We start from the raw sequence: 12,733 nt of genomic DNA on the forward strand, positions 1-12,733 counted from the left end.
GGCCGAAATGTCATTGTCCCGATTCCTGAGCAACACAAGCATCACCTTCAGGCACTGGGAGAGAAAAGTTCCAAAAAGAAAGGTGATGCCAAAGGGGAGATGCAACCAAGATTAACCCTGACTAATTTCCCTTGACTGTGCTGTCAACTTACATGCCTAAATCCCTACAAGGCATCTCCACTTGGATGGATATTAAATGGACCTCTAGTTAAATAACTGAAATTGAACTTTGTTCAACACATCCCTTTACAAGAATTCTACATCTCAGCGTGCCTGGGTGGCTCAGTTGGTTAAGCATCTACCTTTAATTCAGGTGATGATTTCAAGGTTCTAGGATAGAGCCGGAGACTCGAAGCATTTTCAAAGTATGTGTGGGAGCATAAGGAAAGTACCGTATACTTAGAGAAGGAACTCTGTGTAGAAAATATCTTTCAACTAACATCTTCTTCATGAAGATAGAAGTGTTTTCAAATATATTTCTAGAAGCGTAAGGAAAGTGCTCGTCCCTCTCCCTCCCTCCACTCTTGTGCTCCTTCATAATCTCTCTCTCATTCTCTCTCTCTCTCTCTCTCTCTCTCTCTCCCTCACCCTCTCCCTCTCTCCCTCCCTCCCACCATCACTCTGCTAGACAGAGGTCAGGATGGAACTTGAACTCGGGACTTCTAATCCAAGGTCAGTTTTTTTTTTTCCAGTATATCAAGTTGCTTGCATCCTCTAGGTTAAGAATAAAATTTCCCTCATTACTGACCTGACTTAAAAATAATGTTATGTGGCTATAGGGAAGGGGAAAAAAAAGCTGCTTTTCTGAATAATAGGTGAGATGGGTGGAATATAAATAAATAGCAAATATTAGTACCAAGAAATGAATAGTTAAATATTTACAATCGTGATAATATTAACAACAACAATAAATCACATTTGAGGTTCAGAGCAAAGCATTCATTATGACATTTGCATATCTTAGGTAACCAGTATCCATGAGGGGAAGTTAATTACAGTTGTTTCTTCTAATCATATTTTGAGCATAGATCAGGAAGTATTGCAAACCACACAGTAATGTCTTTAAAATAGGGCTATGATCTGTTGGGTTTTAAGAAAGATATCCATGTTACAGAAGGTGATAACCAATCAGGAGTATTTTCTGTATACTTTTTAGAGATCATTTCTTAGAAAAATTAGGATTTGCCACCAAGCATTTCTTTAAAAATGAGTGCAATTTGCAGGAAGTTGTAAAAATTATGAGAATAGCATGTATACTAATAATTATGCTATGTGAAGAAAAGCATGAAGTATTCTGATAAAAAGTGCCTCAGTGTTTATTCCACTAGTGTGAAAATATATTTGGATTTTAATACCTTAGGAAGAATATCAATAGAATGGTAACCTGACTAAAAAGATGAGTACATGTCTTTTGCCCATTTCATGATTGGATTGTTTGTTTCTTTGGTGTTGAGTTTAATAAGTTCTTTATAGATCTTGGAAACTAGCCCTTTATCTGATATGTCATTTGCAAATATCTTCTCCCATCCTGTAGGTTGTCTTTTAGTTTTGTTGACTGTATCCTTTGCTGTGCAAAAGCTTCTTATCTTGATGAAGTCCCAATAGTTCATTTTTGCTTTTGTTTCTTTTGCCTTCGTGGATGTATCTTGCAAGAAGTTACTATGGCCAAGTTCAAAAAGGGTGTTGCCTGTGTTCTTCTCTAGGATTTTGATGGAATCTTGTCTCACATTTAGATCTTTCATCCATTTTGAGTTTATCTTTGTGTATGGTGAAAGAGAGTGGTCTAGTTTCATTCTTCTGCATGTGGATGTCCAATTTTCCCAGCACCATTTATTGAAGAGACTGTCTTTCTTCCAATGGATAGTCTTTCCTCCTTTATCGAATATTAGTTGCCCATAAAGTTGAGGGTCCACTTCTGGATTCTCTATTCTGTTCCACTGATCTATGTGTCTGTTTTTGTGCCAGTACCACACTGTCTTGGGAAGACATAGACATGGCCAACATGCATATGAGAAAATGCTCTGCATCACTTGCCATCAGGGAAATACAAATCAAAACCACAATGAGATACCACCTCACACCAGTGAGAATGGGGAAAATTAAGGCAGGAAACAACAAATGTTGGAGAGGATGCGGAGAAAAGGGAACCCTCATACACTGTTGGTGGGAATGTGAACTGGTGCAGCCACTCTGGAAAACTGTGTGGAGGTTCCTCAAACAGTTAAAAATATACCTGCCCTACGACCCAGCAATTGCACTGTTGGGGATTTACCCCAAAGATACAAATGCAATGAAACGCCGGGACACCTGCACCCCGATGTTTATAGCAGCAATGGCCACGATAGCCAAACTGTGGAAGGAGCCTCGGTGTCCAACGAAAGATGAATGGATAAAGAAGATGTGGTTTATGTATACAATGGAATATTACTCAGCCATTAGAAATGACAAATACCCACCATTTGCTTCAACGTGGATGGAACTGGAGGGTATTATGCTGAGTGGAGTAAGTCGGTCGGAGAAGGACAAACATTATATGTTCTCATTCATTTGGGGAATATAAATAATAGTGAAAGGGAATATAGGGGAAGGGAGAAGAAATGTGTGGGAAATATCAGAAAGGGAGACAGAACGTAAAGACTGCTAACTCTGGGAAACGAACTAGGGGTGGTGGAAGGGGAGGAGGGCGGGGGGTGGGAGTGAATGGGTGACGGGCACTGGGGGTTATTCTGTATGTTAGTAAATTGAACACCAATAAAAAATAAATTAAATAAAAAAAGATGAGTAATTCCTTAAAGTGTAAAAATAATGATGACAAATGTGACTATTTCAAATGATTATGGAAAAAGAACCCTTAGCACAGATTCTACATTAATGCTTTCTTGGCATGGGGATCAGTGTAAGTTTCTTTCCCATTCATCCCTTGAGGTGTGAAATCAATGCCAAACATAGCTATACACAAAGTTAACTTAATAAAGTTGAAGTGTCTGGTCTCTCAGGGACAGAAGGATGTCAGCTGAACAAATAATAGGCATTTCTGGCTGTCCAATTAATGAGAAACCAATAAGAAATACCCTAACTGGATAAATTCTGCTTTTTCAAACTCCCTTCCAGATGGGGAGCACTGCAGGCATGAAAAAATCATAAAACTTAAAAAATAATTCACTCTTTTAAAGTACATGCAAATATTTATTGATAAAGTTATTTTGTGGGGAGATGGAATCGGGGAGTAGATCTCATTTATTTTCCATGACTAAGCTCTAATGGTTTGTTATCAAGAAAAATAAAGACCATAATGAAGCTCATAAATTTATTTACTTCTTTGTATATTAATTGGTAGTTTTATTGTACAGCAAGTTCAATTTGATGTATTTGTTCAGTATTCCTAGAAGGACCATAGTTTGTAATATGGGAACTGACATCTCTGTCTCATGTATGGAAAAAATAAAGGACAAAACTAAACTGCAGAACAAGAGGGGATTAGAAAGAAAAAAATGTGACTGCCAGTTTCTTTTTTGTTCTTTTACCTAACTAAATAATAAGTAATATGAGGCAAGAAGTGAAATGTAAAATGAAGAGTAACAAACTTTTATAATTTCAGTGCTCATAAACTAGAAAGAGGACATAATTATTCTAGAGAAATTTCATTTTATATATGGTGTTCCAAAAATCAAGCATCATACACACTTGGATAGCAAAGTGTTTTAAAAATTTAGTTACTAATTACCACAGTTCCAGAGGTAATTCTTCAACTAGCTCATAGCACAAAGCTTGAAGCAAAGCCCTTTTTTTAAAAGTGCTATTTTGGTAGGGATGAAGTGAGTTTTCCAGATCACATTTAGCAAGACCAACATTTATTTACTTTTTTGCTTTTAAAATGAAATAGCTAAATGGAAAAAATCTATTTTTAAATATCAAGAACTGGCTTCCAAATTAATTCTTCCATTCTAAATAAGCATGAGGCAGAGTTTATGAAGAACTTCCGTATTTACAAGTATCAATGGGGCCTTTGACTTGCTGAATGTCTTCCAGGAAGAGAAATATGATACAAGTTACATTTCCTGAGAGTGAAGTGAGAGATGCTTGGAGTTTATAGTAAGTCATTTCTTTCCCAGCTGACACCCACCATCACCTGTCACGTTACAAGCAATTTGGCTAGCAGGGCCTGGAAGGTTTGTCTGAAATGCCTTCCCCACAAGCTGGGTGGTGATGTTTAAGTTCCACAGCCACAGCTTCTGAACTCTTAGTCTTTTTGTGCTTGCTTGCTAAGGGAATTCAGACAGATTATTAATGGGAAAGCAAAGCTTGGATGAATGACTCTCTGATAATCCAATGTCTGTCATGATTAGCACTTGTTCATTGGGACATTGTAAATGACTTCCCATTGAAAACAAGCCCTTCTACTACATGACACTCAGATAACAAAAATCAAGGGTAGACTAGAGAAGCTGCTCTTCATAAAGGCTTGGAAGGCTAATTTTCAGATATCTCCACCCAAAAAAGAAAATAAGTCCTGGCTCAAACCTCACCCCCAAGTGGTCCTGAGTCTGGGGCTTGGCTTCTGCCTCAGGATCATTTGGATCTAACTGAAAACTGTGATTTTCCGGGTGGCATATATTCAGCTATTTGTTTGTTCATTTCCTAGAATGTAATGCTATTGCTCTAATACCTCCACTTTATTTTAAGCAGCTTTATTGAGGTCTAATTGATATACTGTGGTTTCTCTTCAGATCTTAAAAATCCTTTACCTTTCACTTTATTTTTCATGTAAAGTTCAAACTCCTTAGCCTGGTACGTAAGTCCGCTCAGAACAGCACCTCAGCCTCCGTTTTCAGCCTCCTCCACCCTGCAGACATTCCCACCAACTGTGTTCACTATCACATGGGATTTCTCATCATTCTTCAAACTGCCTTGACCTTTAAATGATACTTCCTCTAACTACATTGGCCCCCTGGCTCACCTGGCAAATCTGCACTTATCCTTCCAGCCTCTATTTTTCACATCTTTTGTGCAGCCTTCCCTCGTTCTTTCAAAATGGCTTCATCTGTTCACCTGTTCATCATCTTCATGTATATACATACATTTAAAGATTGCTACTATATTCCATAATAGCTAAATGTCAACATATCTATCTTCCCAGACAGAAATAACTCAACGCCAAGCACCACGTCTTTATTTATCCTTAAATCCTCAGTGCCTGGCACCTAGTGAGTCTTCTGCATCATTTGGGAAGCAAATAAAATACTTTATTAGAATTTCTTCTTTCACTGCCATCAAAGCTGAACTGAGAAATAATAGGGACAGCATATTATAAAATAATTGTTTTCTGTATACCTCATAAACAAAGGGAATTTTAAATTCTTATCATGGGTAAATTAGAAGAGAGATAGAAGTGAAATACCTAAAATGCCTAGTCCCTATCTATGAGCTTTTGAGTGCCTGAAAAAAAGAGTGCCAAGAGTGGATTGGCTTATATTTGTTAAATACACTGTGAGGGTCTGTGCCTTGGGCACAACCTTGAGGTCTGGGGGACAGTTAGAGAGATGGTCATTGAACCCATACCTTCAGCCCCCAGTGCATATACACATACCCTACTCAGTTGTAGCCACAAAGCAACTCTGGTACCTAAGAGCTGAGGATGAACAGCTATGAATAGAAGTTGACTAGGACCCATGGAATGGCATTTTCATGGAAAGGACTCCCAACAAAAGCAAGGTGACATGCATAAAACAAGGAGATTAGAACACCAGGACAAGAGTGTACTTTCTTCTGAACATGAGCACATGTGCAACACAGTTGGGGCTCCCCAAGGTAACAATAGTTGTTTTTAAGAGGGTCTGGTTCTACAGTTGTGCAGGTAGAAAGTAGAAACCATCACAATTTAGGCACTGATGTTAATATGACACCATTTGAACCCAATATTAATGAGTCCTGGGAACATTTAGATTATCTGAGCCAGAATGAGATCAGCATTACATGAAAACGATATTGAACCACCAAAAGAGGAAGCAATTTTGCATGACGATTTAAGTGAGGGCTGTATTTAAAAGGTAGGGTGTGTACTAAACTTTCTAGGATATATAAGATTCAAATTGGCAAAAATGATGGGCAGAATATGACAGGTAGAGAGAAACAGGTACAGAAAGTCTGTGTAGAGAAAGACTTAGGTCAGGGGCATTTGAGACAGGACAGTGGTCACCGGTAACTTTGAAAGAAATTTTAGAAGTGTCCAAGAAGTCCTGGTGAGACACAAGGGGGTTAACAGATGTGTGAGGAAGCAAAGTGGTCAGTAACATTATTCCTTTGGGAAGTCTGGGAGTAAAAGGGACTGCCAAAGGAAAATGTTTCTAGAACAGAAAAGGATTAAGTATATACTTGTAGACTAAGAGGCCAGGATACTTTGGAGAGGGACACTGAAAACAGAAGAGCAAAAGGGATCGTGGGTGGATCAAGGTATTAGAGGAGGCTGGCAGGGAGAAGATTAAGAGCACAAGTGAAGGGGTTAAACTTCAGGGTTAACAGAAGGGTCGCCTCTAGAGAAGACAGCTGACACAGGGAAATTCTCAACTAGAAAAAGTTGAGATGGTTCAAATAGGAGGAATACCTTCGGTACAAAACATCTGGCCAATTCAATCTTGTATTCAACCAACCAGATGTTCATTCTATACGGCACTACCATGTGTGTCCATCTGAACTGAAATTTTCACTGACCTTCGTTGTGATTGCTGCTAAATTACATGGATAAAGCCATGGGGAGAGGAATTATTAAAGTCAATTATTTGAATATATTATTCAGCTTAAAATTATAAATATTTCACCTAACCTGGAATACATGTATTTGAGGACATACAAGTGTTAACTAAAATGAGGCAATAGATAAGGTATTCCAAGCTTATATGAGTCACATAAAATACTATAATCAGCTTTTGGCTACCTTGCTTATTTCCTGATCACCCTTCATGGTTAAGTTGAAGGAATTGAAATGATAATAAATTAATAGTTTATTAGCTAACACAATTATTCTTTCTTGATTGACATACATTTCAAAGTTTATCATTGAAATTAAAATTTTATCTCACTATCTGATTCTGTGTCTGAGAATGGGGATTAGACTATCCAATGCTATTTTATGAAACATAGAATCTGGTAAATCTACAAAAAGCCTGTCAAGTCCTTATAAAGTTCTTAAGTACTAGCATAACAAAATATCATGCATTACTACAGTCAATTCTCTGGCCAATTTATAAATTTAAAATCATGCTTAAATTTGGGTTTATAGCCATTATAAAAGCAATACATTTGCAACCACCTAAGGTTAATAACTAATTAATCCTCATCGCATTTTTATGAGTCAAATAAGATTAACGATGACTTGAAGTATATGCCTTTATGCCTTCTTTCTTTTCTATACTCTGAAAACCTGCAGTGCACACTCACAGATACATACTTACAATCCCCACCCAAGTAAAAGCTCTGCTATCTCTTATAAGGTTTGATTTATTGTATAAAAAGATGTGTGAAGAAAGAAGAAAAATCAAATATATAACATAACAGTAGTAGATTAATCAACGCCTATCAAATTGGTCTGAATAATTACCAAATACCTTAGTTTTTTTTACTTTATGATAACATTTGCATTATTATGACTCCTAAGTCATATATTTAACTGGTGCCTCACTACTTTCAAGGTAACTGGCATAAGGAGATTTTAAGATAAGATAATTTCATGCAATTAGCCATAATAAAATAGGAAATAAGCCCCAAGGACATCCTGTATCACACTGTACCTATAGTCAATAATCATAATATATTGTACACTTAAAAATGTGTTAAGAGGGTAGACCTCATGTTCTTTCTGAAATAAAATAAATGAAACAAAACAAAAATAAAATAAAGCAGATATAAATATTGTAGAATCTTTACACATATGATCAATTACTGATACGCTTTACCTTTCCCCAAGCACTACTGAATTACATGAAATCTGAAGGAGAAAAATCACAACTTATTTAAATTTAATAATATTAAATATTTCCAAAACTGATAAATGGAAATACTAAACTAATAATATTTCATATTATATTACATTTTAGTAGCCATTTCTATACAAAGCAATTTGTAAAAAAAAAAAAAAAAAAGCAATTTGTTATTGGAATGTATCAACATCCCTAAATTTTTTAGAAAAAAAATAACATCGATCCTTGTGATTGATTCTTGTTATAGAAATATAAATATTTCCATGCAATCTGAAAATCTATATAATCATGCTCTTAAAATTCTGTTCTATCTAATATACATAATTTGGCTATATTGTAGTATTTAAAGAATTCAGTAATTGTAAGCCTATCAGGCTTGTTTTTTTCCATCTTAAGAATATATGACTTATTAATTTACCTCATATTTTTGGTATAGAAAGCTATAATTAAGGAAATACAGTGATGACACAAGAATTATGTCTAACAGTCATTCAATCTCTTATAAACAGCTGGACAACTTTTTAATTAAGTCACTTTTCCTTACATGGCAAACTTATTATCTACAAAATGATGAGATGGCCTTATAAAAACCCAAGGGGTGCATAAATAGTCATTCTCTATAGTTTAATAGAATTGTGAAGTAATCCTCCTAAAATTAGAAGCTTTAAGTATCAGAGTTCTAAACGTTGTTTTGAGCCACAGAGTTTCACTGTTTTTGAGAACTTGGAGAGACCCCAAAGAAGAGCAATAAAATGAAAGATAGATTAGAAAGCCAGCCCTTATGAGAGAAAGACTGAAAATCAGCCTTGTGTGGGATGCTAAAGGAAGTTGAGTTTTTATGAGAGAAGGTGTTGCACTGAGTCCCATGGCCAATGCTTGATGATAGAAGGCAACACATCTCAGTTTTCTTGGTCAAGGCATCATGTGTCTTTCCAGCAGGTTCCAGAAGGTAAGACTAGGCCCACATTCTTTTACCATTGTAATCCCAGAGCCTAGGAAAGTACTCAGTCCATAGTGAGCTCACCAAGTGATTATTGAATAAAAAGGGTGAGCTCTATACTACCCTGCATTCACTACGGTGATTTATTGAATGTTACCTCTTATTTACCCTTCAGTGGAACAGAAACATTTTAGGAACCCCAATACTTATATAGTAAGCTACAGCTTTTATTTGTAATTGCTACAAGACTTTAGTTGAAACAACAAACTTAATGACAAAATTTTTAAATGATAATGTCTAATGCTACTGAAGATACTGGATATTATACCAAATAGAAGGATAAAACAATGATAAAACATAATTAGAAGTATATATCAAGATGTCTAAAAATGAACTAGTAATTTCACTGTAAAAATCAATCCTATGGAAATAATTTTAAACGCAGAGAAAAACAACTTTCCTCGATGTTGTGGAGTTATTTATAATGATAAAAAATCTGGAAGTAATGTAAAGCTCCATGTAGAAAAGACATGCACATAGGGTGAATCTTTTAGCACTAGTACAGACAAGGATAGATCATGCTACAATATACAAAGCAGCTTTCCTTATATTTAGGATTATTTCCAAGGGAACTGTTAAGGTTCAGAGAACTTGAACAACTCTTAAAAAACACTACCCATCTTACAAATGTATTATTACATTTGGAGGGTTATTATGTTTTTAAAAAACACAAAATGCAAGTGAAAATAGCTCCTCCTAGCTCTCTTTTTTCCATGTAAAGCTGTGAAACTAAATAGCCCTTACTTCCAGAAAGCAACCACCAATATAATGAGAGAGAGAGAGAGAGAGAGAGAGAGAAATAGAGAGATTCCTCCTCTTCACTGGAGATTTATTTATTTGTAACAAAAGCTAAGGGGACCCTATCTGTCAATTATGCTACTGTGTCTAGCTATACTATCCAAGCTCATAAAAGCTTATTAAAGTTAATCTCTGTTGATTATTTTTTTCACACATAGCTCATTTCCCCTCATTCTTAGGAACTATTTCAGTTGCAAAAGACACCAGCTCATAGGAATAATCCTAAATCAGAGAGACTACCGACTGGAAACACACATAAGCACTCCCATCTCCCCTCTTTCTGCTATTGGGTCACAGCATTCTAATCTGCTGAACCTAATATGGCCTCAGAATCCTTCTCAACACAGTACTGCAGAGAGCCACTGGCTACCAGTCACAGAACCTAAGAAATAAGGCTCTTTACCATCCTTGGATTCAATAATAAATCAGGAAATTGACTTTCCTGCTATATTTGAAATCAAATTATTTACCCATTGGCGAGTCAAAAAAGGGAGTATTGCCCCTTCAGAATCAACAGTACATGAGAATTCTACATTTAGCGGCTCTTCTAAAATATTCAACTACCAAGACTTTTTATTTTGTTATTAGAGACATTTTTATTTAAAAAATTTTTTAAAGAAGCAACTAAAGAAAGATTAAGAACTATATGATCCCAAGAAAATGAGGTGCTCCATAGTATGTGCATGTTTTGTGTATATTTTCTATCAAAACTTCACCACTTTGCCTAATAATTGCCAAAACACAATTTAAAGATAATCAGAGTATGAACATCTGGGATATAGCTCTCAATATATATAGAAATAATGAACTATTTCTTTTGTACAACCAGGGATATTTGAAGATACCAGAAGCCAAGGAAATCTCCTCTAAAAGATAATTCCAAAAAAACTAGGTAGCATGCTACCCAGAGTCTTTTTTTAAAGTATTTTATTCATTTATTTGAGAGGGAGAGAGAGAGAGAACAAGCACGAGCTGAAGGGAGAGGCAGAGGGAGAAGCAGACTCCCTGCTGAGTAGGGAGCCAGGTTCAGGCCTGGAGCCTGACCTTGAGCTCCATCCAGGAATCCCCTGGAATCATTACCTGAGCCCAAGGCAGATGCTTAACTGACTGGGCCACCCAGGAACCCTGACCACTTAGAATCTTTTAGCAAATATTTTCATTTGCTCTCCCAAGGACTACTGAAGAAATGAACAAATTTAAGGTAAAACCAAATATAAAGCCCCTTCGATGTTCCTAAAGCATGTGTCACCTTTAAGTGTACAATAATGTTATCTGAAGGGCCTCTGCAAGAGTAGCCCTTGAGATTCCCATGTTAAGCCAGGCTCAAGGCAAGGAGGATGCCCAAAAGTATCTGACCAATAGGCTTATTAAATTCTCCCCTTATGAATCTCACCTGGAGGATGACAAAACTCTAAAAATAAGCTCAGGTACAGAAAGAATCCTCATTTTCCGTGTAAAATGGCATGTGCCTTTCCCCATACTAATTCTGCAAGGCAGCTTATTTACAAACATAAATAGCTGCAACTTTACTCCAGACTCACTGAAAAATCAAAATGGCATCATGCAAGAGAAGCACCCTAGCATACTTGGCTCAATGAGTGAAATGTAAATGGAGATGAGCCAAGCTACTAGACACTGGCTAGTCAGCTTAACCAGATACCCTCCAGTTTCCTGTAGTAGAAGTACCAGGTTCTGCCCTGCAGAGCCAGGGAATTTACTTACATTGAGAGCCCAGGGATCATGCAATGATTTAGAGCTAAAAGTTGGAAAATAAGTGGCAGGTCTTGGCTAATATCTATTATTACGCATATTCAAAGGGGCAGCAAGGGATCCCTGGGTGGCGCAGCGGTTTGGCGCCTGCCTTTGGCCCAGGGCGCGATCCTGGAGACCCGGGATCGAATCCCACGTCGGGCTCCCGGTGCATGGAGCCTGCTTCTCCCTCTGCCTATGTCTCTGCCTCTCTCTCTCTCTCTCCCTGTGTGACTATCATAAATAAATAAAGAAAAAATATTCAAAGGGGCAGCAAGATTGCCAATGTTACTACTTAAAATTAGTCAAATCTTCTCATGTTAAGTTCTAGTGAATTTTTAAAAGTTTTCCCACCAATCCTTTAGCCACCTGGACAGAATTACAGGGGTTTAAATTGTCAGGAAGAAGGCAGAGAGAAAATCCACCTTAATTTTTTGGGACAAATTTTATTACCTTTCTTAAATTCTTTAATTTATCTCCTACTAGTTAAAAAACTAAATCTAAATCTCTGTATATATGATATAGATGAGATACATGTTGACTTTTCTTTTTTTTAAATATTTTATGTATTTATTCATGAGAGACACACAGAGAAAGAAGCAGAGACATAGGCAGAGATAGAAGAAGGCTCCCTGCAGAAAGCCTGGTGCGGAACTTGATCCCAGGACCCAGGGATCACAACCTGAGCCAAAGGCAGATGCTCAACCACTGAGCCACCAAGGTGCCCCTTTTCTTTTCCTTTTTCTTTTTTTTAAGACATAATGACTTTTCTTTGGGTATTCACATCTTTAAACACAGAACTGTTGTACCCTGAAGGTTCAATGCCTACATACAAAGCCACCTAAAAGCCGCCCCCAGCAGCACAAGTCTGTACCGTCCTATCTGCCGAAATTCCTCACCTCTTCCATCACCCATTCTATCCCCCAGTATCAGATTGCTTTCATAACACTCTTATTTCTTACCAATTAATGAGCAGTTTACTTTTAAGGAACCACACCATTAAACTAAAAGCACCTAAAGTATCACAAAATAGATTTAAAAGAACATTTTCTCAAGGAAAAAGTGAGCTAGGGAACTAGTTTACACAGAGCATCTGAGGATAGGCAACAAGATGATTAATTACCTTTGCGAATTCAAATGTGAAGACTCTCAACAACCCTATCTGGTAACTTAAATATTAGGCTACTCATTAAGAAGTGAAAATATCCATATA

At 36.8% G+C, this 12,733-nt stretch overlaps 1 protein-coding gene across 2 annotated transcripts in view; it reads right to left on the reverse strand.

The window, feature by feature from the left end:
* COL19A1 (collagen type XIX alpha 1 chain) overlaps nucleotides 1-12,733 on the reverse strand; it is a 311,746-nt gene that overhangs the window by 275,166 nt on the left and 23,847 nt on the right. The window lies entirely within an intron of this gene.

This window comes from Canis aureus, chromosome 7, assembly GCF_053574225.1.
Source record: "Canis aureus isolate CA01 chromosome 7, VMU_Caureus_v.1.0, whole genome shotgun sequence".
NCBI classification, from domain to species: Eukaryota; Metazoa; Chordata; class Mammalia; order Carnivora; family Canidae; genus Canis; species Canis aureus.